Genomic DNA, 25,217 nt, shown 5'->3' with positions numbered 1-25,217 from the left:
ACCTCTTTCAGCCGGCTGTTCCTGACTTATATCTTTTTATGAAAAACTAGTGATCTAGTAAGTAAAATGTTAGTCTGAGTTCTGTGAGCTGCTCTAACAAATTAATCAAACCCGAGGAGGCAGTGGTGGGAACCTCTGACTTACAGCTAGTTGATCAGAAAAGCACTGGTAACTACGTGAGCTTGCAACTGGCATCTGAAGTGAGGGAGGGCGGAGCAGTATTGTAGGACTGAGCCCTTAACCCGTGGGCTCTACTGTTATCTCCAGGTAGATAGTGTCAGAATTGAATTGAATTTAGGACACCCAGCTGGCATCCTGAGAACTGCTGACTTTTGGTATGGGAAACCTCCCCTCCACATGTTGGATATTTGGTCTCAGAACACCAAAAGAATGGTATATGCCATAATCTGTCATTTGCTTATCTTTCATCTCCATCTCCCCCATATTTTAGCTCCATGATGACACAGCCTTTGTCTATCTTCCACATTGTTTCATTCTCAATGTCTTGCACAGTGCCGTAAGCACTCAAAGACTGAAAGAATAACGTAAAACAAAATTTGTTCATAGTTCGTTATAAACAAGGGTGTAAGAATATAAAAGAAGGTGCAAGTAACAATGACTTGGAAATAGTAAGGACATAAGGAGGCAAGGAAAGAAAGCTTCTTGAAGCAGGAAAATTAACAGCTGGGTGCAAAATAATAAAATAACTGTTTCCAGATCAAAAAAATATATAGATATAAGGGACTATTCCACATTGTAACAAAAATGAGTAATGACAAAATGTGAGTAACAAAATGTGAGTAATGACAAGGCCTTATTCCAAGGACTCATACATTTTAGGTTCAATATAAATAGAGCATAGAGTGGATTGATGGAGTGTGGTCTATGAGGCCGAAATTGATCATGAAGAGTTTAATGCAACATGTTAAGATGTTTGTGCTTTATTTAATGGACAACAGGAATCAGCAAAATTAGAAGGCGAACATATAATTGCATGACTTTTAGGAAAATAGATGTGATAGAGGATGCAATGGAATGAGCAGAGACTGGAAAGAGGAAGATACTTGAGAAGTTTTCAGTGGAGCATGGAACAAGTGATGAGCACTTAAAGAAGGCAGTGGTGGCAGGAATCAAGAAGGGGGGTCAGACAGAGAGAAAGAGAGAAATAGGGAGGGAGGAGGTGGGAGAGAGAAACAGAAGACCAACCAAATGGGGTAAAATGTTAACATAGGTGACCCTGAGCATAGAGAATATGAAGTTATTTATACTATTCTTGCTACTTTCTATAAATTCTAAATTATCGTAAAATAAAATGCTTTAAAAAGTTAAAAAAAAAAAAGAAAGAAAGAAAAGGGGTCAGAAAGGAGACAAGTGATGGATGTGATGGCCTGTAGCGAGTGAGCCGAGAAGGAAAATCAGAGGCGAATCCTGGTTTCTAATTTATAAAATCTAGTGGATGGTGAGTTTAGATGTAATCTCAAAAACAAAGAGAAAAAGCAAGTTTCAGCAAAAAGAATGTGACATCAATTCTTTTTTCTATTTTATAAGAACTTTTTTTTTTTCCAGATAGGCAGAAAACTTGGAATACACAGGAGAAATGCAAAGGGAAAAAAAACAACTGGATTCCCATCTCCTAATTGCTATCATTAATAAAAGTTTGCTATGTGGCAGTATGTGCACGCAGACACATAGAAATTTTTGTTTGTTTTATGTAAATGGAAGCATAGCTTGTTTTTTCATATCACAATATATTACAGCATTTTACAAAATAAAAAGAATGTTTACAAAGTAAATAAAATGTTTTTCTACCCCATAATTTTTTAATGGCCTCTTAATATAATATATTGTCATATGGCTACACCAAATTTTACTTGACCAATTCCCCATCGCTGAACACTTAGTATTTTTCAATTTTTATTGTTGAAAATAATGTTACAGCAAACATTTTTTAAAAATTCACTTTGAAAATACTAAAAGAACCTAAAAGGCAACTATAATAAATAAATAACTTCTGTTTTTAAAGCACTATGTTCTAAATATTGCACTAAGAGCTTTACAAACATTATTTTATTCAATCCCCACTACTATTGTCAACCCCATTTCACAGGTGAGAAAACAAAGGCATAAAGGGGATAAGAAATTTGTGCAGGTTCACACAGTTAAGTCCCAAAACAAGGATTCCATTACAGCAGTGGTCCCCAACCTTTTTTTGCACCAGGGACCAGTTTCGTGGAAGACAATTCTTCCACGGACTGGGGGTGGGTGGGGGGGATGGCAGGGAATGGTTTGAGGATGATTCAAGCGCATTACATTTACTGTGCACTTTATTTCTGTTATTATTACACTGTAATATATAATGAAATAATTATACAACTCACCATAATGCAGAATCAGTGGGAGCCCTGAGCTTGTTTTCCTGCAACTAGATGGTCCCATCTGAGGGTGATGGGAGACAGTGACACCCGAAGTGTGTTGCTATGTCCAGTCTACTCTGTAATCTCATTTTGGTTGCTGTCACTTCAGAAAACCCTGCCTCACAAAGATAGGATGTTGGAAATGGAAGCAGGCTTCTCAGTGCTTTTGTGGCAATCTCAGGATATTCCGCCTTGACTTTAATCCAGAATGTATGGAGATTTGAAGTTGTCTCAAACATACCTTTAAAGGCACCGTCATATGTGATCTCAAGCAGTTGATCCTCTTCCAGCACGGGCAAAGTCAATTCACCTGGCTTATTCACAAATGGGTTGCAGATCCATTCCTTCCCAGTTGGGGGGTCTTTTGTGGTTGGGAAGTAATGCTCAAACTCTTTTGAAAGCTGAGATAGGTGATCATGCCCCAGCTGGGAGAAAGAAGGCCCTGGCTCCATCTCTTTCAAAATCTCTGCTAATGTTTGAAACATGACAAAAATCCCAATGTTCACTCATTGCCCCCATAATTCCAGTTTGGCTTTGAATGCCACCACTTTGTCTGCTGACTTGAACACAGATGTCATTCTCCCCTGAAGCGACAGATTTAGTTCGTTGAGCAGGTTGAATATATCACACAAGTAAGCAAGTTTTGTGACCCATTCTGTGTCACTGAAATGTGCTGCCAGTGGTGACTGTTTTTCTAAAAGAAATCTCTGGAGCGGCTCTCATAACTCAAAGACCCTGGCCAGTGATCTGCCTTTAGAAAGCCATCTCACTTCTGTGTATAAGAGAAGACGTGTGTGCTCTGCGTCCATCTCCTCACAGAGCTGCGTGAACAGATATGAGTTATGGGCATGTGCTTAATGTGGTTGATAATTTTAATCACATCCTGCAAAATGTTGTTAAGTTCAGGTGACATTTTTTGGCTAGCCAGCATTTCTCTATGGATGACACAGAAGCAACCTCTTTGAAATGAGTAGTGAAACCAGAAAGATGTCCAGTCGTGGCAGCCACTCCGTCCGTGCATATCCTGACACAGAATGACCATTCAGTTTTCCTGATATGTAATCATTCAAATAATTGAATAGTTCTGCAGCTGTAATGTTGGTTGGCAACAAAAGTGCACATAACATATCCTCATGCACATCCTCTTGAAAAATATATCGCACAAAAACAAGCATTGTTGCCTCGCTGTCAGCATTGGTAGATTCATCAACCTGGATTGTGTACCACGGTGACTCATTAATCTCTCTAATAATTGTGCCTCAATATCCTGCTATCTCATCAGTTCGTCTAGTTATGGTGCTGGCCAAAAGAGGAACATGTGCCACCTTTTGAACTGCAGCCTCTCCTAAAAGTTCACAACAAATGTCCTTAGCAGCAGGCAGGATCCACTCTCTTCACCAATAGCAAAGTGCTTCTTAGCTTTAGCAATGTGGTTAGCCACTAAGAATGATGCTCTCAGTGCAGATACATTTGATGAAGTGGTGGCCTTCAATAATTGCTTCTTTTCTTCATGTTCACATTTTTCTCTTATGAAAAACTCCAAAGGCTTATCTTTTAATGCAGGGTGCTTGGTCTCCCTGTGGCGAAGCAGTTTCAGAGGTTTCATGGCTTCACTGGATAGCTGGTCATTACATATTATACAAAGCAGGCTTGGAGAATGTGAATCACCTGTTGCAATGAAACCGCAATTTAAGTAGGACTCTTGGTATTGTCTTTTAAATGCACCTTTCTTTTTGTTGGCAGTCTTAGAGTCTTCTGCTGTCTCATCATTGAGACTTTCCCTCTTTTCAAAGAAGCTCTCCAGCGATGTTTGCTTTTTACTCATTTTGGCTAGGGTTAGCTCGTGGGCTTACCAAAACTGTGACTGAGACAAGTATGCAGTGTGGGAAAGAGGCACGGATGGAAGTGGTAAATAAAATATTGGGCAGGCCATGCACGGACTAGAATAAGTGTTGGATTCTGACTTGAAGCCTGCCAACAGATGCAGCTTAATTGCCACGTGTCACTCACTGATAGGGTTTTGATATGAGTCTTCAAGCAATTGATTTATTATGGTCTCTATGCAGTCAAACCTCTCTGCTAACAATAATCTGTATTTGCAGCCGCTCCCCAGTGCTAGTATCACTGTCTCAGCTCCACCTCAGATCATCAGGCATTAGATTCTCATAAGGAGTGTGCAACCTAGATGCCTGTCATGCACAGTTCACAGTAGGTTTTGAGCTCCTATGAGAATCTAATGTCGCTGCTGATCTGACAGGAGGTGGAGCTCAGGAGGTAATGCAAGTGATGGGGAGCGGCTGTAAATACAGATGAAGCTTCGTTCCTTGCCCTCTGCTCCCCTCCTGCTGTGCAGCCCGGTTCCTAACAGGCCACAGACCAGTACTGGTCTGTGGCCTGGGGGTTGGGGCATTACAGTACAAAAACACACATTCTCAATCACTGCCCTATGCCACCTCACAGATAGCATTAGGAAATATGATCTACAACTTAGTAGAAGGTAGAAAATAAATATTAAGTTTTGTGAGTCATCAGCATCTACATGAATAGATTGCAATTCAGCGGTTGATTATCACCTGGGGAGATTTCAGATCACGTGGCTGGCCCCAGAACACTTCAATCAGAATCTCAGGTCTAGAGAGAGTAGAGCCCAGGTATTAGTAGGTTTTAAAAGTTCCACAGGTGTTGCTAATATGCAGCCAGCACTGAGAATCATTGATCTAAGGCAATTGAAGCCTGAAGCCAAGGACTGGATGAGATTGCCATGAGGCTACACCTAGAATGGAAAGTAAAGACACTACAGAACAATTATAATATATTTAAGAGGCAAACAAGGTTTCAAAACAAGGTTCCAGTCAGCAATAGCAGACAGAAGTAAGAAGCTCTCCAGAAGTGATTATTCTGGGGGTTATGGAAGAGAGAATTTTAGCAATAATACATATATGAAATCTAACACATGCCCACAGCTGTCATTCAACAATTTCAAATAATTTGTTGTAGTGATCTCAGGGTGATATTGATATAAACTGCCAATCTTCCTCGACTTGCCAACTAAACTTCACCAGGATAGTTCAGAGTATGAGTCCTTTGTCATCCTGTTTCTGCATTGCTCTGTGGTAGCTCTGGTTAGTTCATTTCTATATCCCATAATGGTCCACTCTGACAAGGTTGCTTATAAGCTGGTAGAAAATACTGTATCTGAGTAAATAATTACTTTCAGTTCAATGCAGTGACTTTCTGCTACTTGCCTCAAATAACCATACATTTTGATATATTAAATCATTTATTATATTATATAAAGAATATATGTTATAGAATGGTATATATAACTTATTATGTAGTCATATAAGTAAATCATATATATGATATCACATATTTTATGTTAAATATTTTAATTAAACAATTATAAAATAATATGTTAATCTCCCCCTCTAACATTTCATGAAACAATTTTATTTCAGCTTTTCACCAGCATATTCAGCATCCGTCTTCATCATCATTAGGGACATTTTAGTCATCTAAAATATTCTTCGTAGCACAGCATGCTCATTTCTGTTTTTAAGTTAAAACAGAATGTATTTTGAAACTAGGTATAAGGCTGTGACTAGGAATTCCAAGCCATAAAATCTCTTTTCTATAACATCAATACAACTACTTTATTTATCCTAATTCTAATTTTTTAACTTATATCTTATAATTTTTTATATATGTTTTTTATTTTGTTTGGATCCTCATGCAGCCAGGGCTGAGACAAGCACTAGGGTGTAGAAAGTTTACCGTGAAGGTGATTCCAGGAAGCAGGAGTGGGAGAGCAGGGATATTGAGACAGGAAGGAGAAAAGATTTGGTGTCGCTATGGTGGGCAACAGGAGTGGGACTAGAAGGTCAGTTCCAGCAGGACCTCCTGAGAAGTATCCAGAGTATCTCCAGAATTATCCCCTGAAGGCTGACTCCCAGCCCCCATCCACTGACTCCCATCGCCCATCAATTGAGGGTAACCCTGGGGGTGTTTATTTCCCATTACTTGCTCTTCACAGATAGTCCTGTGCAGTGGTTCCGGTGGGCCCCAACAGCTTCTGAGAAGTCACTGGGGCAGAAAGTCTATGCTTGAGATTGGACCCTATTGGCATCAGGTGTGTTTGCCCTCCCAAGAAATGGCCAAAATTAGAGTTGAGCTCATGTGATGATGTGATACTGGCCACCAGAGACCTCCATCCTCATTCTAAAATTCAAATGGTATTGCATCGTTTATTCTGAAAATGAGCAATGAGTACCCTGCCTCATACTTCCTGATCCCTCATTTCCTGTAACCCAGAAAATCATTTTCAACTCATTTGACTATTTATAATTTTATTTCCAATAAAATGCTTATTCTACTATTTATTGATTTGTCATCACTTTTTGATATTTTCTTGTGACTTCCTATTACAAGTAATATTTACCCTCTTCCCAACATATGCTCTCCACATGTAGAAAATCCATTGCTCATCCTCCCAATAGATTTAGATTACAATTTGAGGTATTATTATAAATATTTTAAGTATCATTAAATATCAACATATATATATATATATATTATTCACAGCTGAGTACCATAGTGCTATGATTACATATCCTTTCCTGTCCAACTTCTGTTTTCCTAGAGTTACAGGGATTATTTTTTTTTCCAGTTGCCTTTTGCCATCAAAGATTTAGCCTTATAATTTCTATAGAACTAAAAATCTCCACTGCATGTTCTTTCAGATTTATTTTTCTTCATTGGAAGCACTACTCCTGGAGTCCTCCATTCCTTCTTCCAGGCTGGAAAAGCTGTCCTAGTTCATCCTGAACTTTTCTGCACAGTCATCCTGAGTTTCTCTTTTCTTCTTATCTGGGTTCTGGGTTTTTTTTCCTTCATCTCTTGTTTCCTTGAACCCATGTCTTCATCTTACTTATGTTCTCTCTGAGAAAGAGCATACAAGAGTTTTTATTTTTCGAGTCTTGTGTAACAATATCTTTATTTTACCTCACTGATACATGGTTTGGCTAGATATAAAATTTTAAGTTGAAAATTCTCTTTGCTCAGCATTTGAAAGCCATCACATTCTAGATTTCAGTTTTGCTGTGATACCCTAGAGTCATCCGGATTTCTAATCCTTTCAATATATTCTGCTGATTTTTTACTTACTTTCTTTTCTTACCCACAATAATTTACATGCAGATTTTCATACAATGTGTTGAGCATTTCATGGGTAATTTCAATCTGAAAATCCATGTCCTTCAATTCTCAGAAGCTTTCTTTTGTTATTGTTTAATACCATACTTTTATTATTGTGTTTCTTAATTCAACATTGTTTTGTTTTCTTTTTATTAATTAATTTTATTTATTTTTGGCTGTGTTGCATCTTCCTTGTTGTGTGGGCTTTCTCTAGTTGCTGCGAGCGGGGGCTACTCTTTGTTGCAGTGCGTGGGCTTCTCATTGTGGTGGCTTCTCTTGTTGTGGAGCATGGGCTCTAGGCACACGGGCTTCAGTAGTTGCAGCATGCAGGCTCAGTAGTTGTGGCATGCAGGCCCTAGAGCACATGGGCTTCAGTAGCTGTGGTGCATGGGCTCAGAAGTTGCAGTGCACGAACTCTAGGGCACATGGGCTTCAGTAGTTGTGGCTTGTGGGCTCTAGAGCACAGGCTCAGTAGTTGTGGCACACAGGCTTAGTTGCTCCATAGCATGTGGGATCTTCCCAGACCACGGATTGAACCTGTGTCCCCTGCATTGGCAGGTGGATTCTCATCCACTGCACCGTGAGGAAAGTCCCTGCTTTGTTTTCTTGATCTATTTCCAGGATGCTTTCCTTTTCCATTATTTAAATTTTTGTTTCAACTGAAACAAAAAAGTGTTTTCTCAGTCTCAGATTTGTCCATTGTGCATTTTTGTTGCTATTTACTGACTTGTTTTTTAGTATCCTACACTTGTTCATCCTGCCTTGCCCTGAGGCTAATAGTGTCTTTTGCTGTTAACTCTTTAGTGCCTCCTGAATTGCTATACAAAAATAAATTCTCTAAGGTTATACTTATGGATATTTTGGAAGTTTCCTTCTACTCCCTGCACTGTCTCTGTTTCATACAGATGTCCCTTACCTCTTTATTTAGGCTTGGATCTTTCTTGTTCGAAGCATGCCATGAACGTGTGGTGATCTTTGGCAATTCACTAATTCACAGTACCAAGTCAATAAAAAGTTGATTGAAAGGGTGTGTGTGGGAGCAGCATTTGTCACTCAGCGAGCTTCATTGTAGGATGGTTAGAAGGAATTCTGGACATTTTGGTGGGGACTTTAAATGTTGGAATCTCAAAATCTTATTTGTCTAACAGTTTCTCCAGGGATATATTCTCTAACCCCCCCGCTTATATCTTGAGGCTTGACTGTCCAATTGCTAGGAGCAAAGAGAGGAGAGAAGGCTTGCAGTTTCACTGTTCAATGTCTACTTTCTCTTGCTATTTCTTTTTCCCTCTAGCACTTCAACTCCACTCTTCATTGTGCCAGGGATCTAGAGACTGGTAATTCTGTGGTTTAGTTTCTCCAGAGAATATGGCTCTGCCTTCATAGCAGGATGAAGTAAGAGTTTCACTTTACTGGAGATGAGGCAAGGGGTGGGAGAGTGATAGGATCTGAGGGTCTGACTGCTTCTTATATAGATAATCAGACTTTCAGGTAACCTTCCTATTTTCACTTCACCTCTCACGCTCATCTTCTAGGGAAGAAAGCCAGTGCTTCAATCCTGGGTCTTTCTGACTTTCTTTTACTTGAATAAAGCTGCTTTCCATTGGTATCTGTTTCTGCGATGGTGTTTGGAGTTCAGCATTCTTTGGTCTCCTAAGTTAGATACTTCTCATCCATTCACTTCCCAGCTCCATATATGTGCCAGCACCTCTCATCCACTTTCACCTCCTCTCCTGTTCCCTTTGTATTTGTGAGATTTTACTTTTAAAATTCCTTTACAGTAATTTTAAAAGGGTTTCAGACATACAAATACATGTGATCATGCCACCACAGTTAGCCGAAAGTCCCAACTTCTGTTGCTTCTGTTTGTGCTGCTCACATTTTGTTGCTAATTGTTATTGAACAAATTCATAAAACAAAGGAGCTGTAGGGTGGGCAGTGGAAAAGAAATGACATTCATCAAGTTATGTCTCTATGACAAGCACAATGCTAGGTACTTCCCACATAAAGTCTTATCAGATCCTTCCAGTCTCCATGTCGTTCTATAATGGCCATTTTACAGATGGGAATCAAAGCTCATAAAAATTAAGTAATTTGGCGAAGATCACAAAGCTAGCCAGTGGAAGATCGAAGAATTCAATTCGAAGCCTATGTTCTTATCAGTGCATCAGCAATTGTCCTCCAAGTAATTTCTCTAAAATGCAAGGGAATGTCTCAGAATGTCAACTTATACCCATTGTTGAACAAAATTATAAGCATCTGATATTTCACAAAGATTCAAAGCTATTTTTATGCTAAGGGCTATCTCAAAGATTTTGTCTTAAAAATATTCCCTGTCTCTCTTTAGAAATTATTATTATTATTATTATTATTATTTTTTTTTTTTTGCGTTTCGCGGGCTTCTCACTCTTGTGGCCTCTCCCGTTGCGGAGCACAGGCTCCGGACGCGCAGGTTCAGCGGCCATGGCTCACGGGCCCAGCCGCTCCGCGGCATGTGGGATCATCCCGGACCGGGGCAGGAACACGTGTCCCCTGCATCGGCAGGCGGACCTTAAACCACTGCGCCACCAAGGAAGCCCTAGAAATTACTTTTGCTTGACTGATTGGTGGGGGAGGGCAAACCTCTCCTGGTTCTTTGCCCTGAGGTGTATAGTTTGGTTTTGTTGTTTAACTCTTTCATATCCACTGAGTTGCTGTATAATCATAAGGCATTCTTAGGAAACCAGGAAAGCAAGATGTTACCACCCTTAGGGATCTGGCTGAAGAACAAGAGCCTTCCTTAGATGAAATTCCAAGAAAGCAAAGCTTTAGTTGCTAATCCTCAAATCAGGGAGCCAATAGTCTAAACCCGGAAATGAAGGGGGCGGTGAGAACATCTAGTCCAGAGCCTGGGGGACTGATAAGACAGAGCTGAGAACAGAAATGTGAGGGAGACTCACTTATAATCTTCTTCATTAGCTGCTTTTTGCCTGAGGCCATGAGGGGTGTAATGTGCTGGGTTTTATGTTTGTTCACTTTTTCAACTATGTTTATCCCACTGGTTCGGTGATTTGCCACACACACTTACTGAAGGGTAGAGCTTTTTTCTCTTGGTCCCCTCCAAGTATTGTCAGCTGCCTTAGGAATACAGAGTTAGTGCCAGCATCCATTTTAGCCATTCATGTAGAATCTCCTTTAATTTGATAACTCATTGCCCCTCTGAGGAACCCTTATACACTTTATCTTTATACAGGTGATACATTCCTTTCTTGTGTATTTCTGTTTTTCTGTGTCTTACAATATCACCTCCTTACCTTATCCCTAACACATGTGAACACACACAAACTCACATATACAACAGAATGTGGATGTAAATCAAAAGCTTCATCCCCCAAGGCCCTAAATTATGCATAGGAAACAAGTTCCTTTCCCTAGTGGTAAACCTCCCATTTTCCTCAAGTAAAATCTCTTCTGAGTACAGCTATATGTCCTCATTTTCCTTCCATTCAGGGAGACTTCATTCAGAATAGCCTTTTTTATCTTCAGTGAATATGCTACTGGATTTGAAAATGCATTAGGGCTTTCATTATGGTTTGTAAAGACACATGCACAAATATAGTTAATATATTAAATAAAGACTATAATACACTTTTATAGACATTGTTATGGCATAGAGTTGAGAGGGTAATTTTATCTGACACTGTCTTTTAGCAGAGCAGAAATAATGTTACACTCAGCACTCCATGTGTAAAGAAACCAGGGTGGTGAAGATAAAAATACACAAGGGTAAGAATCTGTGACAGCATAGTCTCATGACATGTTGCTTTATTATTATTCTTAATAAGAATATTGATAGGGTAGGAAGTATTTCTGCACTGGAATATCCATATAATTATTTCTCAGCTGCATTATATAAAGAAAACCAAGTATTTAATATGTTTCATATTGAAAATAAGAGGAGGGAAAAAAAAACAAAAGCAGCAAAATAAAATAAGATAAATGCCCTGACTGAAGGCATTATTTCACCAAGTGTTATTAAATTGATGAGAAAATCTAATGCAAAATTCCCAGTGCTAAAGGACTAGGGATGCTCTGGGGACAGAAAGTGATTATGGTCTTTTCACCTTTGTGTTGTTGACGTTAAATGCAGAGCAGGTTTGTAAGTTAGAAACTGCTGATGCTGTGTGAGGCCAGTTGAGCGATCTCTGTGAAATGATTTATGGTGGTCTTAGGCCCGTTGTTTGTGGGCAAGAGCCACATTTCACGTGTGATTGGTGTAAGTAGTTCTTCATGACAGTACCTCTATTGGTTTTCCCCATTTTTGCATCATTATTCAACATTTTCTAAGAACAATTCTTTCACTTCCTGAGCAATAAAAGAAGCCGTTATTATTGATTGCCTATAATGTGCCAAGTTCTGTTTTTGACACTTGACTCCTGTTATTTCTAATCCTTAAGACAATCTTGCAAAATGGGCATTATTCCCATTTTACCCAAGAGGGGACTAAGGTTCAAAAGGATTAAACAATATAACTAATAAGTGATAGAAGCATATTTCAAACACGCTCACCACACTCAGAATCTTGCACAATTTCTAGTAAATTAACACATATTCTCATTTTAAATGCAACCTGGAAACTCACATTTTCTCACTTTCTATAATGATTTCTGTAAAATGCCATGATTTTGATCCTAGGGACCAGGGGACCAAGTATATCCAGATACCTCCCTCCACAGTGTAAGTAAAGATATTTGTACAAATCTAGCTGACCTCTTAAAGAAAATTAACTTTGGGTAAAAAAAAAAAATGAGTAGAAGTAAAAGACACATACAAAAATATAGACAAACTGAAGCAAACTTAGAGAAGGGAAATCAAAACAGTGAGTGGCCCTAAAACCATGTAACAAGAGCAGTTAGTGAATAAATCAGGAGTGTTTAGTTTGGAAAAGAGTAAATTCAGATGGCGTTTTGTCATTTCTATCAATACTTGAAAGGCAGACATAAGGAAAAGAACGTTGACCTGTGCATATATGTCCAAAGGGGTAAGAATGGAGAACTTGGGAAGGTCTAGGTCAGCAATAAGGAGGAACTTTTTAAGAATCAGTTTTTAGATGGAACAGGCAGCCTAGAAAAGTAGCAAATTCTCAACTTTTAAAGGTGGATAGGAAAATGCCAGCCTGTCAGCTAAAAGGAATTAAATACAAGGAATTCAAGAATCAGAATGGTGATTGAAATAGATTTCCTTTGAAGTTTTCTTTCAGTCTTGGATGAAAATTGGCAATCCTGATGCTTCTTGCCAAATATGTGCCACAAACACTTTGAGACACTTATACTGGCACATAACAGTGCACACAATAGTTTCTTCCTGATAAAATTGGATGACCTTATCAAAGTGCTCTGTATTTCTTTCCTTTTTCTTTTTCATTCATTTTCACATTCGTGTGTCCTGCCACAGGTTTTCAGGGCAAAATGGTTAATTAATGCTCAGTCAACACAGCCTCTGCGTTGATTAGTTAATTCTATATTTGTGTCAGTGATGAAGAAAGTGACAGATTGAATAGAAAATTCTAGACAGGGTTTTAAAAATAAGGCAGGATGTGAGCCCTACACCTGGTCCCGTCACAGGTCAGGACACACCCTTCTGCCTTCCGTTCAGTGATTCTTTTTTACATGCTTTCTGTGCATTTCTGCTTTGCTACACACAGCCTTGAGCTAGAGAGAGCAGTGCATGCTAAAATGCTTGTCTGCTACAGGCATTGCCTGATTTCCTTCATGTGTGACTGCCAGCTCTTTTAAAAAAAGAGGCAAAGTTGGAGCACATCGCAGAGTTCAAAACACGTAAGAGTGTTAGGTTCCTTTCTGTATCCTTGAAGGAGAAGGGCTAAGAATAAGAGAGAACAGAAGATCTAAGAATAGCTGAAACAAGGCAAACTAAAACTGGTCTACTTTTTAATGGGTCAGGTTAATTACGGTCATGAGCTGGATAGGCCCTGTTTTATGAAAGAATGAGGAACTTCTGCAGGTACCTTTTTTCCCCAATGCTGGGAACTGATAGAGTTGTTGGATCTACCTAAAATACATATTTCTGGTTTAGCACCACAGTGATACTGCTACAATATGTTTTTAAAATAAATTTATTGCTGGACATCAACACCTGTACTTAAATTCTTCTTAGGCAGAATATTTCTTTTCTGTGACTAAAAACTTTTCTAAAGCTGTTTCTGCCAGGATGACTCTTGCATTTGTTTGTGATAATTCTGGATAATCCAGTAACTGTGTGCACATAAATACATATCAAAGTCTATTTTTATGGAGAACACTTTGCCCTTCACCCTGATCAACTCTCACACGTGCTCCATATATTTCTGAACATGTAAATACTGTCACGGGACCTGTAAACTGCTGTTCTTCTAGGTGAAGAGACATCAATTATTTTCTCCTATTGTGTTTTTCTTGGAGAGAGAAATACAGCTCATCCAGAATGCAATTTATTTTTTCTTGACAGTAAATGAATTTAATGAAAAATCTCAAAATATTTTGGCCCAATTTTTGTATTTGTTTAATCGCTTTAGGATGCATACAGATTAAAGGCTGAATAAAACCATTAGCCAAAGAACAATAAAATGCTCTGGATTCTATAAGAATTGTTAAGAACCAACACATCCTCCTTTGTGTTTAAGAACTAGATGATGGGACCTTATGTTTGCTTAGATTGTGATCTCAGGGCTGATTCTTCACAGACAGAGAGGGAAAAAATTATGTATTCAAAAGCATTACTGAAAAGGTAAAATTACAGAGATTATATTTTTCCCCAGGAGGAGTCATTTCTACAGAAATATCTCCTGTCTTCTCCCCTCCCCCTTTCCCAAGATTTGCAGCATACTTTCAAATATGCTATCTTTTTCTTCTGAGAAATCACCTCCATGTTTCTGTGTGAGCCTGTGCGTGCGTGCGTGCGTGCGTATGTGTATATAAACCTGTGTCTTAAAAAACTATCTACACTATCAAATGAAATACAGAATTTTAATCATAAATTAGACCGGAGTTCCCACTTCATGAATGAGATGACCCTCCCTTGTGTGGTTGCTTAGGTACATGGTGAGATTCAATGAGACAAAGTAAATATTTATATGTGTACAGTGCTGTGGTTTGAACTGCTTTATTGAAAAACAACCGATATTTTAAACTATTCCTATCAGGACACCTGAACTTCGAATACACAGCAAACACTCAGAAGATCTTGAACACTACCCGCAAGATATCCTGCCCATTGGGAGTTAAGAAAAAACAAGGTATTTCTAAAAGAAAATTGTGCTGTTTTGACAGCGAGAATCCTCCAGGTTCTTAATCCCCACACTACTTCTACCCAGCATAAACATAACCAAACTGCTGTTCAATTATATACTGGCCATGTGAAGTATTATTTTGTTTAAGTCAAAATGCATATGAGCTCCCATAAAGCTAATTTGTATCAGGAAGGTAAAACAGGGGAGCTCCAAAAGGCGAGCTTTCCTGCAATGCCACAAGGGTCTGGGTTTTAAGGTGGTCCTCTGTTTCTCCCTGGTCAATTGGCAGGTCTCTTACCATTTTATTTCAATTATTACCAAAATCTATCCATGCAGGAATAGTTCCATAAAACTGAAAATTGCAGTTAAGTTTACATCTTAACAGCATTTCAAGTGCACATTGTAACAGAGACTCCCAGTAATCAAGTTGCAGGAAGGCTGTTATAATAGTCTTTCTCTCTCTCTGAATTGCAGCAGGAAAGGCAGATGTGGAAATTATGAGTAATGTAATTGATGATCTTAAAGCTTTTAAATACCCAAGCTCTCAAGAATCAAGATCTATTTGAGTTCAGAATCTAATAAGAAGTAAATACAATAGGTTTCAATAAGACATTTTATCAAGAGCTCTGCAGCACTCTCACTCCTTCTGCTTTTATGGGCAACATTATCATCTCATCAGCAGACAAGCTGGAGAATTTTATTGTGACACATAATCATTTTTAGTTCATCATATTTCTGCTTTTCCTTGTGCAGCTTTTTTAAAAAAATAAAGCTTGTTTATATCTATTTTATACCTATTAGATTTAATAAGAAAGGAAGCAGAGTGTTGTTAAAACAAGCTGTTTATTGACAACTAATTTATTGTGTTCCACAGTAGGAGGCTCTGTATCACACATCAATGTATTAAAAATAATGCCACTAAGATATCTTCTAGATACCTAGGTTCACAAAGCCTAGCTAGTAACAATTATTTGCAAATTCATCCTGCAATTTATTCACTACCCTGGCTCCAAAGAACTTGTATGCCATTAAGAGTTAATTCAAATGCCACATTAAATACACCTCAATATTATTTTCGTTAATATGCAAATCATTCATAATATCAGGGTGATCTTACATTCAGTGGGAACAGCAATAATGCCTGCTTAATGATGTATTCATCAGTGCTGTAGGTGTCTTCATACTATTACTATTATATATTGTTTTCAGAAACAGACTTGACTACAAAGAAAGTTGTATTGTCTCTGCAATAATGGTTTCAAACATTTTTTTTTTCTCTTTTGGTGGAAAAATATCTTTGTTAAGCACGCAGAAGTACTGGTAATTTTTCCAGTGCTATCATTTTCACATCCAGATATATTGCTACCAACTAACCTGGCTTCTGAGATCTGCAATTATTATCATTACATTTTCACCATGTAGGAAACATACACACAAAAAAACTTTTTTTGTTTACTTAGGAGAAAAAATCATTTCACCTTTCCATCGTTTTTTTCTCCTGCATTTTCTAATAAGACAATAGGGAAATTGTTTATAGATGGTGGTTTTTCTAGGCTGAAACAAAACAAACGTGTGTGTAAATGAATAAATAATTTCTTGTGAAATAACGTAAACTTTTTGTGACAATAACTTAAATTATAAATTAACGTTTATTTTTCTGAACATGTTTTGTCACTTTCCAATGGAGCAAAAAAGATAAAAATAGTTTATGGAGAGGGAAATGTGAAATTTGGTCGTGACTGCTCTGTCCTCTAAAAACTTGTATGTGTGGTAATCAGGTAAATCAGCAAAAACCTCAAGAAGGCTTTTACATAGCTCTCTCTCTTGCATTTATGACTTTATTTTATACAAAATTTAATAATTAAGTATCCCAAAATTCCAAAGTTTTCTAAATATATTTTTTAAAAAAACACTTCTTGTTATTGTAAGCCCCAGGTTAAACCACGAACCATGTCAAACCTTAATGCCTTTCATCACAATGTTGACTTTCGATCAAAAGCCTTCCTGCCTTGGTTGTGTACTCAGCTATAGATGACAGGAAGAGCACATCGATTGATTATAAATAACATTCAAATTAAATGTACAGTTATGAAAGAGAAAGATAAAACAAATGGAAGAATCTCTCCCCTTCCCAAGCTCACCGTCCCAGGATTTCCCAAGAATAAGAATTAAAGCTAACCAAAGAATCTTTTGGAAACAGGATTGTTTCGCCATGGATGAGGGATTACTGATTGGCTTTTTAACTTCAGCTTTTCCAAATAGTTTTTCAGTTATTTAATTTACTCTACATGGAGTCTATTGATTATTCAAGTTGGCAGTCAATTTTATAGGGCACCCCGCTGTTTCTTTGCTTAATGTAGTCAATGATTGTAATTGCTTGATCAGTGCAGCCCATGAAATAGGTTTTGTGTCTTTTTTACAATGCATTGATGGCTTTATCTGATGCAGCCTTGGCAGGGCCGGGTTTTACAGCACTACCCGGAACTCCCAGAGGTCTCTAGATTAATGGCTATGGTGAGCTGCTGATGCTACTCTCCAGAATGTATTCACACATCTGGCATGCCACACTTGGCGTCGGCGCCAGCTTTGTGTTGTGCAGCTACAGAATCTCTCACCAGTGCCTAGTTAACTGTTTTCACTAAGGGAATGAGATAAAAAGCCATCCAGAGAGCTGTTGGCACCCATTCTCTGTCACTGTAGTCACACATTAAAAAAATTTTTTTCAGTCTTTTTTTTAAGAGGCAAATGATGTATGGAAGCAACAAATTACGTGGAATGTTTATGTTTTGAACTCTGTTTGGATTCTGAAAAGCATCCCATGGGTGTTCAGATTTCCTGTAAACCAACAAGCGGCCCCCCTCCTTCCCTTCACCACCACCTTCCCTTGGATGAGAACATGATACTATTAAACACATCCAAGTTTTCTGTACAAGCTGACAGGGGCTTTAGATTTCGAGAGAAAGGTGGAGAGCAGAACCACAAATGTGAAAAAGCAGCCTGAACCACCCTCCACAGCTCATTACAATGAAGGTAATTCTCCTGTCCTTCAGTGAATCAGGTGAAATTGCCCAGGCATCATTTCCCTGGACCTGGGTGTCAGTGTTTCATATTTGGTACAATCTGAATTGCATTATTAGACATGTAAAATGTAGTTTTAATAAGTAGAGCAAGCAAAAGTAATGAAATATGCAACAGAGTTGCATGAATCCATGGACAATATAATTATATAGTACACATGCACGATTTACAATGCCCAGGATGACTTCCACCAAAAAAAGCAGAAGTGTGATAGACTTTTTTAGACCAGCTGGACTCTGAGTTGATTTTCTCGGCAGAGTCTGACATCGAAACAGGACAGGTACAGTTTCTTTAGTAATACCTTTCTCTCTGAGTAATAAACTATAAATGAATAATGCATCTCTGAAAAGTCTACTTAGAAGGCAGGAAATAATACTTTAAATTCCTAGGTCTACATGGAACTGAAATTTCCATCAACGTAAGCAACTGTATAAGAATACCGTATATATGTATGTGCAGTATTAATCTGCAGCCTGTAAAATATTGCACTTTCCTGAAAGTAACCATTCTCATGTTTAGACTTTACAGTCATTGTGTGATGTCATTGCTAGGATAATTTCACCATTAATTCAGATTTTAATGCCTTTACAATAGAAGTGTCTCCAGCAAATTTCCCCTCTCCATCTTTACTTTCTTGGCCTTTAGACACAGTCTAAATATATTTTATCTATTTCATGCATAGCCTTATATATTACACAGCTCTCCTTATACAGAATGTTATTATTTAATAAGCTGAACGGAAAGAAGCCAAGTCAGCAATTTATACCAGTTTACTGCCAGTCCAGGCTTTAAAATATGAAGAAATGCCTTTTTCTTAAGGACTGTGAAAAGCATCTTACTGCTCTTCCACTCCTAATTTCATTTTACCTTGAAATGTTATAAAAATGAATGACAGTCATTTTGAAATGGATGTATGAGTCACTTTTCCATTGCTATATGCATCGAGGGGGTCTGCGTGACTGCAAGCCTGGCTCCCACTCCCAGTGTCCTCAACACACACACATACGATGAGTGGCACCGCAAAGAATGACATAATAGCTAAACATAATACTCAGAGGAACTGAAGGACTCACTAATACGACAGCTGATGAAAAGCCTTGCTTCAAACTGATTGAAGATAAGTCATGATGGTGGATGAGTAAGGAGACTGGGCATACCTAAAATCTGAGGAGATTGTCACTGTCCAAGTTAGAATGGCCACATCCCACCCTCCACCATCGTTCCCTCACCGTGACAGAAGCTCAGCTAGTCAGTCCCTGAGGGAGACCCTGTGTATTCATTCGGGACCATCCTGTGCTGGGACTAGCTTAATTCTGTGTCTCCAACCATTTCTCAGCCTGCCAAGCACTTATTTGAGGGCTGGGTCCCCCTTCCATACCTCTGGCCCATCTGTTATTGATTGTAAATTTCCAGAGGGCAGGGCCTTTGTCATTTTCACTTGCATTTTATTGTTCCTTCTGGTAGCAAGGTGTTATGCAGATGTGGACACTTAATAAATACTACAGTGCAGAGCTTTCCTGTTCTAAACGAAAGGAAACACGGCCCAAGTGCAAGGCAAGTGAGCTTATTCATCCACCTGAAAAGATAGGGGAAGTGTTTGAACAACAGCAGATGTTAATGAGGATGACAAGGCTGCCTCTGTGGTTTACTTCTTCCCAAGGTACAAACTGTGGAAGGGGCAGCCGGGATAGGCACAGTTTCGTTCAACAGAGGTAGATTCGAATTCCTGCTCTGGCAGTTGTTGCCTATGTGACCTTGGGCAAATTACTTCATCTCTCTGAACCTCAGTTTCCTTTGAGGTAAAGCACTCAGATTGCCCAGGGCTGCTGAGAGGATGAAACAGACATCACACTTCGCTCAGGTTCTGCCACATAAAGGTGTTCCGTAAATGGTAGTTCCACCCAAACTATGCTTAGGAGAGAATGAAGTCCAATCCCTTGCTCTTCTAAGCCTGAGCGTCCGTGGTGTTCCTCCATCTGTGGTCTCCTCTGTTTCCTTTTTGCCTTTGGTCTTTATTTTAATCCAACTTTCACTTCCATGCTTTGATTATACCAATTGCTCCCTGAAGATATAATCTAAATGTAATTCAGAACAACAAATCTAATACAAAATACGATAGGTAAATATCATCAGGTTTGGGAGAACATTACTGTTTCTCCTCTACTACATATATTTTAGAAAATATTTAATTTTTTTTTTAGTTTACTGCAAATATTACTGTATTTTTATTTGTCTCATTTATGGATGTTCCTTTGTTGCGGCAGCTGCTAGGGGAAAGAGAAAGAAAAAGGGGAAATTCTCTTCATAAACCACAAAGGTGGTGATATTGACCGAAGATGGCGAAATTTTTCGATGTGCTCACACCGGCTCAGGCCTGCCTGCGGTGAACCTTGGACAGAAGCGAATTCCAATGCCTGGAACCGGCCCAGCATGGGGAGTGAGGAATCCGTCCCCTCGCCGGTAGTCGTACCTCGCCCAGGGACATTCAAGAAAAATGTTGCCGCGTCCCTGTTCCATGAGACGCGGCCGTGACTGAGCAGAGAAACGTGCACCAGGAAGATCGGGTCCGGCAGAGTGCCCGCCACCCACCGATCCCGATGCGTCCCGCTCACTCGACGGCCGGTTGTGCTAGAAAATATTAAAATTTAATTGATTTTGTGCCAGTACCACACTGTCTTGATTACTGTAGCTTTGTAGTATAGTCTGAAGTCAGGGAGCCTGATTCCTCCAGCTCCGTTTTTCGTTCTCAACATTTCTTTGGCTATTTGGGGTCTTTTGTGTTTCCATACAAATTGTAAAATTTTTTGTTCTAGTTCTGTGAAAAATGCCAGTGGTAGTTTGATAAGGATTGCATTGAATCTGTAGATTGCTTTGGGTAGTAGAGTCATTTTCACAATGTTGATTCTTCCAATCCAAGAACATGGTATATCTCTCCATCTATTTGTATCATCTTTAATTTCTTTCATCAGTCTCTTATAATTTTCTGCATACGGGTCTTTTGTCTCCTTAGGTAGGTTTATTCCTAGATATTTTATTCTTTTTGTTGCAATGGTAAATGGGAGTGTTTTCTTGATTTCACTTTCAGATTTTTCATCATTAGTGTATAGGAATGCCAGAGATTTCTGTGCATTAATTTTGTATCCTGCCACTTTACCAAATTCATTGATTAGCTCTAGTAGTTTTCTGGTAGCATCTTTAGGGTTCTCTATGTATAGTATCATGTCATCTGCAAATAGTGACAGCTTTACTTCTTCTTTTCCAATTTGGATTCCTTTTATTTCCTTTTCTTCTCTGATTGCTGTGGCTAAAACTTCCAAAACTATGTTGAATAAGAGTGGTGAGAGTGGGCAACCTTGTCTTGTTCCTGATCTTAGTGGAAATGCTTTCAGTTTTTCACCATTGAGGACGATGTTGGCTGTGGGTTTGTCATGTATGGCCTTTAATATGTTGAGGAAAGTTCCCTCTATGCCTACTTTCTGCAGGGTTTTTTTAATCATAAATGGGTGTTGAATTTTGTCAAATGCTTTCTCTACATCTATTGAGATGATCATATGGTTTATCTCCTTCAATTTGTTAATATGGTGTATCACGTTGATTGATTTGCATATATTGAAGAATCCCTGCATTCCTGGAATAAACCCCACTTGATCATGGTGTATGATCCATTTAATGTGGTGTTGGATTCTGCTTGCTGGTATTTTGTACAGCTACATATAAAAGTATGAGATTAGATCACTCCCTAACAGCATACACAAAAATAAGCTCAAAATGGATTAAAGACCTAAATGTAAGGCCAGAAACTATCAAACTCTTAGAGGAAAACATAGGACACTCTATGACATAAATCACAGCAAGGTCCTTTTTGACCCACCTCCTAGAGAAATGGAAATAAAAACAAAAATAAACAAATGGGACTTAACGAAACTTCAAAGCTTTTGCACAGCAAAGGAAACCATAAACAAGACCAAAAGACAACCTTCAGAATGGGAGGAAATATTTGCAAATGAAGCAACTGACAAAGGATTAATCTCCAAAATTTATAAGCAGCTCATGCAGTTTAATAACAAAAAAACAAACAACCCAATCCAAAAATGGGCAGAAGACCTAAATAGACATTTCTCCAAAGAAGATATACAGACTGCCAACAAACACATGAAAGAATGCTCAACATCATTAATAATTAGAGAAATGCAAATCAAAACTACAATGAGATATCATCTCACACCAGTCAGAATGGTCATCATCAAAAAATCTAGAAACAATAAATGCTGGAGAGGGTGTGGAGAAAAGGGAACACTCTTGCACTGCTGGTGGGAATGTGAATTGGTACAGCCACTGTGGAGAACAGTATGGAGGTTCCTTAAAAAACTACAAATAGAACTACCATATGACCCAGTAATCCCACTACTGGGCATATACCCTGAGAAAACCATAATTCAAAAAGAGTCATGTACCAAAATGTTCATTTCAGCTCTATTTACAATAGCCTGGAGATGGAAACAACCTAAGTGTCCATCAACTGATGAATGGATAAAGAAGATGTGGCACATATATACAATGGAATATTACTCAGCCATAAAAAGAAATGAAATTGAGCTATTTGTAATGAGGTGGATAGACCTAGAGTCTGTCATACAGAGTGAAGTAAGTCAGAAAGAGAGAGACAAATACCATATGCTAACACATATATATGAAATTTAAGAAAAAAAATGTCATGAAGAGCCTAGGGGTAAAATAGGAATAAAGACACAGACTTACTAGAGAATGGACTTGAGGATATGGGGAGGGGGAAGGGTAAGCTGTGACAAAGCGAGAGAGAGGCATGGACATATATACACTACCAAACGTAAGGTAGATAGCTAGTGGGAAGCAGCCACATAGCACAGGGAGATCAGCTCAGTGCTTTGTGACCGCCTGGAGGGGTGGGATAGGGAGGGTGGGAGGGAGGGAGTCACAAGCGGGAAGAAATATGGGAACATATGTATATGTATAACTGATTCATTTTGTTGTGAAGCAGAAACTAACACACCATTGTAAAGCAATTATACTCCAATAAAAAATTTAAAAAAATATTTAATTGATACTGTTTGTTGCCTGGATTTTTTTCATTGGGACCCTCCCTGGGGTACCAGACAGCAGACAGAGCTAAGAAATGAGAGCCAAAGGTCCAGCCAAAGCATGGCGTACTGGCCAAAAGACTCTAACTTGAAGTGAAAAGAGCCACAGAGATGAGTCTTAACTACAATTCCAAAAATAAAATAAAAGCAAGGGAAGCCAATAGCAAAGTCGAAGGTATGAGATATGGGGGCTAATGTGCTGGTGGACATGGTAATGGGAAAGAAATGAGGCAGAGAGTCCTGGATATTGAACTCTGAGTCAGACTGCATGTGACTCTGCCTTCATAGAAAGCAACTTGGACGTGGTCCTGGATGATGAGATTCCCTGTTTCCTATGCGGGTCAAAGAGGTCCTTCAGTGAAGGGAAGTGCCTGACCCTCTCATACCTTTTGACAATCCCAGGATCTAGCACAGATTCCATGGTAGTCAGAGAAGTAGTCTACTGTGTCTTCTATCGGGTCTTCTAGCTTCTTAGATGCTATGTATCTCCAAATTGACTGCCCATGACAGCAGTTTTCTGAAAGTCCATATTTCCTAGTATTTCTCAGGAGAGTATACCTCTGTCCACAGAGAATTTGGGGGAAAACTCTTTATATATTCTGACATCAATGGTTATAATATTCTTGTATACAGAGTAATACCGGCCCCATTCTCCTAGATTTGTTGTAACCACTGGTGAATATCACAACATGAATATATTTTTATATATTTTTATATTTAATAGTAAACTGAAGTTTTACCCGTTTTCTGTGAATCACATTGTTGGTGGTATTTCCATCATTAAGTCAAGGGCATTCACACTGCATCAGGAAAGGACAAATATCAACAAGGTCACAGAAGACAGGGGTGTAATAGGGCTACATCTGCAGTCACGACAAGTTACAAAAATTCTAATTGTAACCAGATGCCATTTTTTAAATGGGGAAAGAGATGTCATTGAGAGAAAACCACCTTAGTAAGGAATAAATTTTAAATTATTTGACTAAAAATTTATCAAAAGTGGCTGTCATTTTAACTGCCCACTTTGTCATCATTCCACATCAAGCAACATCAACCATTCCTCACACTAGCCACCCATTTCCACCACAACCAACAAGAACAGGGACTGAAGAACAGGAGAGGCAGACTCAAAAGTGAGGAACTTACTTTTCCCACAGTTCTGAGTCATAGTGAATACACTTCATTTTTACAATAAAGGCCAGTCAGTGAGAGATCTACAGAAAGAATGACCCTTTCTCTCTTACTTTAATTCTGGTCCTAATAGGATACTCTACCTCATATTCCAACAGAAAGGAAGGGAAAGGATCTAAACCAGCATTTAATGATCACTTAGCATGTTCAAAAGATAATTAAATATGCATACATGCTACACATACACCTATGTGTATGTATGTAGGTATATGTGTATATTCTCTGAGTTAAGTTCCTTTCAAAACTATGAGATAGATGTTATTACATCCACATTATTGATGGGAAACTGAAGCTCAGATGGAGGCTAAGTGACTTCCCTGAGGTTACATAGCTAGTAAGGGATAGATGCATGATTTACACCCAGGGTGGTTTACTTCAAAACCGTGTCTTTCACCCTTCTTCTTGCTGCCTTGTGTTACCAGTAAGTGGTGAAGTTGTGATTCAAAATGAGTGCTTGAGCTCTAGATCATTTGAGAACTTCTTTGTGGGTCTGATTCCTGAGTATGATAAACATGTCTGCTATGTAAGTCTTGGACATACTTGTGTGGATATGTCCTGAAAGGAGGTGCCTCAGTTGTTCTCTGCTGTGACCTGCTCTCTGTGTTGTCATGTGGAACTCCCATCTTGACATGAATCAAGTACAGTTTGGACATTCTGGACTTTGAATATTTAGGGAAAAAATATCTATTTATAAAGAAGTTTTTTAAATATTCAATATACAATTACAGAAGACCTAGTATTCAGATATTACTCAGAGAATAGTTTCATTCCAAACACGCTCACCTCAATTTTTAAATTTAAAAAGTTTATTATACATGGACATAATGCATCTGATACAAAGCACATATATTTAATGTGAATTAAATATTTTGAAATTCTTTGCACAATAACTTAAACATTGTCCCCAGTTCTTGAAAAATTTCTTCTCCCCTCAAATCAAAGAATTCAAACTTATTTTTAATC

This window comes from Lagenorhynchus albirostris, chromosome 17 (genome assembly GCF_949774975.1).
Source record: "Lagenorhynchus albirostris chromosome 17, mLagAlb1.1, whole genome shotgun sequence".
NCBI classification, from domain to species: Eukaryota; Metazoa; Chordata; class Mammalia; order Artiodactyla; family Delphinidae; genus Lagenorhynchus; species Lagenorhynchus albirostris.
The sequence above is the reverse complement of the archived record's forward strand: the minus strand, read 5'-3'. Positions refer to the sequence as shown.